General features: G+C 40.9%; 1 non-coding gene across 1 annotated transcript; it reads right to left on the bottom strand.

Moving 5' to 3' along the window:
* Positions 1-243: 243 nt before the first annotated feature.
* Positions 244-350, bottom strand: LOC141624643 (small nucleolar RNA R71). The gene has a single exon (XR_012534449.1). It is a non-coding gene; the product is annotated as a small nucleolar RNA R71 (small nucleolar RNA).
* Positions 351-5,591: the final 5,241 nt, after the last annotated feature.

The following is a 5,591-nucleotide window of genomic DNA, read 5'->3' on the forward strand; positions in this document are numbered from 1 at the left end:
TTTGGGGGGATGCCTAGTGAAGACCCTCATTCTCATATGGAAACCTTTTGTGACTATTGTGATGCGATTTCTCAAACCGGTGTGACTCAAGACCAAATTCGATGGGTCTTATTTCCTTTTTCTCTAATTGGCACCGCGAAACAATGGTTGAAGGGCCTTGATAAGGCCACTCTCGGAATTTATTCTTGGAAGAAGTTGACTCTAGCTTTCTACAAAAAGTTCTACCCACCGGAAAAGGCTAACATGCTAAGAGCTCAAATTACGGGTTTTAAGCAAAGGGATGAAGAATCTTTGTATGAATATTGGGAGCGGTTCAAGGGAATTTGTCGCTCATGTCCTCACCATGGACTTAGCGAGTGGTTCTTGGTACAACAATTTTGGAACGGTCTATATGAAGATTCAAGGAACATTCTCAACATGGGATCAAATGGAATGTTCACCGAAGTTGATGACAATCAAACATGGAACAAGATTGAGGAAATGGCGGTCCATAACTCACAATATAGTAGACCTCGCAAGGCTATTAGAGGAGGAAGGCATGAAGTGGACTCCGTTACTTAATTGGGTGCTCAACTTAGTGCTCACATTGACACAATCAATTTGAAGTTTGAACAAGCTATGGCTAGACTTGAAGAAGCCTCAAAATCACCAAAGCATCATGTTAATGCCATGACGGAATCCTCATCATTCCCAAGTGGGATATATGAGAATTGTGGAACTTTGGGACATGACCAAAGTGAATGTAGGGGAACAAATGAACAAGTGAATGCTTTCCAAGCATACAAGAGTGGTACCCCTTATTCCAACTATTACAATGAAAACACCAAGTTTCATCCAAATCTCTCATACAAAAGCCAAAATGTTCAAAACCCTCAAACAACATACACCCCACCTCCCATGAGAAACCAAAATCAAAGACCCTTTTTCAACCAAAACCAAGGTTACCAAAACCAAAATCCATACAATCACCAAAATGACCAAGGTTTTGATGTTCAAAAAGCGGTCCACCAAATGCAAAAGAATCAACAAGAGTTTTTCACTCAAATGCAAAAAGATAGTCAATCAAAGGAAACCACCATCAACAACATTCTAGCTCACACCAAGATGTTGGAAACCCAATTGACTCAACTAGCATCTTCAAGCTCACAAAGACAAAAGGGGCAATTACCACCTCAAAGTAATCCCCCAAGACATTAAACGGTTAGTGCCATTCACTTGAGAAGTGGTACAAGGTATGAAGCACCGAAGAAGTTGTGGAAGCTAGTGATAAGGATGAAATTGTGCAAAACTCCAAAGATGGAGAATCATCAAAAGAAGAAATTTCAAAGAAAAATGAAGACAAGGTCAAGGAGAAGGAGCCCATTGTGATTAGACTTCCTTTTCCAAGTCGTCAAGCCAAGCCCAAATTTGATGACCAACTTGGAAAGTTTATGGAAATTGTGAAGAATTTGGAAGTCTCAATTCCTTTCACGGAATTAATCAATCACGTGCCGGCCTATGCGAAATACATGAAAGACATCCTCACAAAGAAGAAGTCGATCCGGAAACTTGAGACTATCGCCTTCACTAAGGTGAGTAGTGCAATACTTCAAGGGAGTTCACCTCCAAAACTAAAGGATCCGGGAAGCTTCTCAATACCGTGTACCATTGGCGACACCACAATCAATGAAGCCTTATGTGATCTAGGGGCTAGTGTAAGTGTTATGCCGTACTCGGTGAGTAAAAGGTTGGGGATGGGAGAGCTTAAATGCACCAATATCACACTCCAAATGGCCGATAGATTGACGAAGACACCATTAGGGATATGGGAAGTTGTCCCCGTACGAATTGGGAAGTTTTTCATCCCGGTGGACTTTGTCATTGTTGATATGGAGGAAGATTCCAACATTCCAATCATTCTAGGAAGACCCTTCTTACACACCGCAGGTGCGGTGATTGATGTAAAACATGGTGAGCTCACTCTAGATATGAGAGATGAGAGTATAACTTTTAATCTTGACAAGACTATGAGAGCTCCCCGTTTACATGAACCGTGTTTTATGATCGATCATTATAGTTGGAAGGATGAAAGGAAGAAGTCGGAACTCCAATGGAAGAAGAAAATTGAAGATGCTCCATTCAAAGAGCAAGTGAATTATGACAAAGAGAGCTTGCAAAGCTCATCAAAGACAAGCAATGAAAAAGATGGCCTCATTGGCCAAGAAAAGGAAATGGGAAAGTTGTCTCCATCAAATCAAGAGATTTTCAATGATCAACTTAATGAAGTATGTGGCCTTTAGGACGACGAATTTGAAGGGATTTTTAATCCCTACATTGGTAATGCCATCGATCAAGACCGACAACAAGGGCCAAGGTCTATTGAAGACCTCTATCATGATAATGAACAAGCGTTTGATTACTTTTTCAAGGTGTTGAGCAACATCAACAACACCTTGAACATGCCCCCTTGACATCTCATCAAGAATGAGAGTTTGGTGGAGTCCTCCCTAAACCACCATTTGTAAATATTTCTAACTCCCTAACTTGCATTTCAATTCTTATATTGCATTTTTGTTATTTTTGAATTTTTATACTTTGATCAAGATAATTATCATGTTTGAGAGAAATGAGGGAGGGACTAATAATTTCAATTAATGTGTAGTGCTTTAGCTTAGTGTGGGGATGGCAATTGCCTAGGCTATCCATGCCTTAGTAGTGCCCCCACGATGAAGAACACGAGATATGAAGAAGAATGGAAAAATGACAAGGGATATGCAAAGTACACGGATGGAACTGAATCCGGGTACAAAGGGGTCGAATCCGAGCGGATTCAGGAGAATCCGCCCGTCTTCAGGCAATCCGGGCATATTGGGTAAAAGACGCCCATCCTCTTATGAGCTGAATTTTTGAAATTTTTGACTGTCAACGAATCCGGGCGTCCTGCATTCAAATCCGCCCGTCTTTAAAAATCCGCCCGTCCTGAAAGGAATACGCCCGTCTTCTTGGCTGAAGAAAACAAGAAAAATCCCTGTGAAGGAATCCACCCGTCTTCTGTAGAAGACGCCCGTCCCGTGTTTGCAAATCCGAGCGTCTTCACTGAAAGACGCCCGTCTTCAGGCGAGTTTTTCCCAACCCAGAACAGGCTAAATCCGGGCGTCCCGAGCAGAATCCGCCCGTCTTGCCCCTGCAGTTCAAATTTTTCGGGTTTTATAAACCCCCTCCCACATTCATTTCTTCATTCCTTCATTCATAACACTACTCATAAACCTCAAAACCCTCATCCTCTCCATTACAAAAACAAGATTCCTCAACAACATTCACCAAAATCAAATCAAAACATCCTTTTAACAAAAAATCAATCACTCCTCTTTCAACAAAAATCAAAACCAAGCACAAAATCTTCAACCTTTGAGTCAATTTTTGAATTCATAAAGGCAAAGCCTTTCATCTTTAAATCGATTTGGGTGCACTAGAAATTGAAGATTTTTCTCTCTTTTCTTGGTTTATTCATCAATGGCAAGGACTAAGGGAGCAACAAAGGCAACAAAGGCAAAGGCACTCTCATCAAGGCAAAAGACTCTTCATGCAAAGAAAGCATTGGCTATGGTGGTAGCTAACCCAAACTTGGAAGTGCAACAACAACAACCTCCCATGGAAGCAACATCCTCTACTCCGGAAATTGCTCAACTTTCGAATTATCCGGAGGTAATTTTCATTTCCAAATCCCATAGGGACACTTTTGCCAAGTTTGCTAGGAAATCATTTCTATCCACCAAGTTTATTTGTGAAGATTCCTTAGAAAAATTGGGTGTCCTTGAGCAAACTAGAGCCTTTTTCAAAGCCATGGGGATGGAGAAATTGTTTGAATCAAAAGAATTGACATACCCCTCCCTTACCTTAGAATTTTTGAGTTCTTTGAAAGTTAACAAGGTCGAGACCATGGAGACCATCGAGTTTCGTCTAGCTAATGTTAGTAGGCGCATCTCCTTTGAGGAAATGGGTAAAGCTTTGGGTCTTAGTGATTCTCCGAGTTATTTTAAGAATGTTGGCAAATATGACCCCGACCCTTTATGGGAGGCCATTTCCGGAAGGAAATTTGAAGACTTTTATGCTAGTCGCGCTCTATTAGTCCACCATCCGGGCATTAGGGTGTGGCATAAGGTCGTAGGGAACACCATCATTGCAAGAAAAGACACCAACCATTTCACCAAACTCAATTTTGTTCTTCTTGAGTCGGCTTTGAATGTTGGTAGGGAATTCACCAAGCCTGTTAACTCTCTAAGGCTCTTGGTGGATAGATGGTTAAATATTGATTGTGGGAAGAAAGGCACCACCGTTATTGTGAATGGAGGCCTAGTCACTATCCTAGCCAAATACTTTGATCCAAACTTCAACAAAGATAACAAGTATGAGGCGAAAGAAGGTGGTCATCTCATTGATATTAATACTATGATATACAAGTACAAGTGGGTTACCCATAACCCTCTTGACACCAAGTATGGATGGCTCACTAGTGAGGCTAGATCTTTCACTTTGCCTTCAAAGATTTGTCGATTGAGTGTCCACCGGACCAACTATCTACTTCCCCTATCAAAAGAGGCCGAGTATATTATCCAACAACAAAAGGGTGAAATTGAAATGCCCTCCTCTTCCATTGCCACACCACCCTACACTTTCGAGTACCAAGAGTTCAAGCCGGATGGTGTTGAAGCAAGAAATGATTATTTGACTCTTCTCATGCAAGAGATGCACAAGCAAGCTTTCGAGGATCGGAAAAATGCTTACTTAGCCCAATATCCACCCCTCTTACATTTAGCTAGGCAAGGACTACTTGACCCATCATTTCCTTTGCCTAGTTGGGCGGATAGGGAAGTCCTATTTCCGAGTGCATCTAGGGTTGTTCCGGGTGATAATGAGGTTGTTGGTAATGAAGAGGTTGATGATAACATTGATGAAGAAGCTAGTGAAGAAGGAGAAGAGAATGATGAGCAAGGTGAAGAAGAAAGTGAAGGAGAAAGTGGTGATAAGACGACTTCTACTGAGGAAGGTGATGATAATGATGATATGATGGAAAATTAGCAAGCTTTAGAGGCTCCTACCCTCTTGAGGTTTGTCTATTTCTCTCTTTCTTCTATTTATTAATCTTGATCATTGTTGGAGTAGTCCTAGCACCATTGAGGACTAGCACCTCGGCCCCATTGAGGTGTTCTCATTTTATTGTTCCCACCTTTCAAAATCCAAAATGACAAAATTAGTTTCATGCATTGCATAGTGTGTGCATGAACTACACCCATCCTTGGACATTAGCAATAATGTCTAGATCGGTTTGGGGAAGTTAATGCATACACAAGGGGAGGTAATCTAAATTATCCTCTCCGTCATAAACAAAAACCATGCATCATGTAGTATAGATTAGTGTAGCTTGCATTTAGTGTAGAAATCATGCATCATGTTTGCATAATTTCCCATCATTTTGGCCATTGAGGACAATGCCCATATTAGTGTGGGGATGGGGAATTATAACTTAACTTTTATTCAAAAATCCAAAAAAAAAAAAAATTGAAAAATTTCGAAAAACCATAAAAATGTGAAAATTGAAAAACCCAAAAACA

This window comes from Silene latifolia, chromosome X, assembly GCF_048544455.1.
Source record: "Silene latifolia isolate original U9 population chromosome X, ASM4854445v1, whole genome shotgun sequence".
Lineage (NCBI taxonomy): Eukaryota > Viridiplantae > Streptophyta > Magnoliopsida > Caryophyllales > Caryophyllaceae > Silene > Silene latifolia.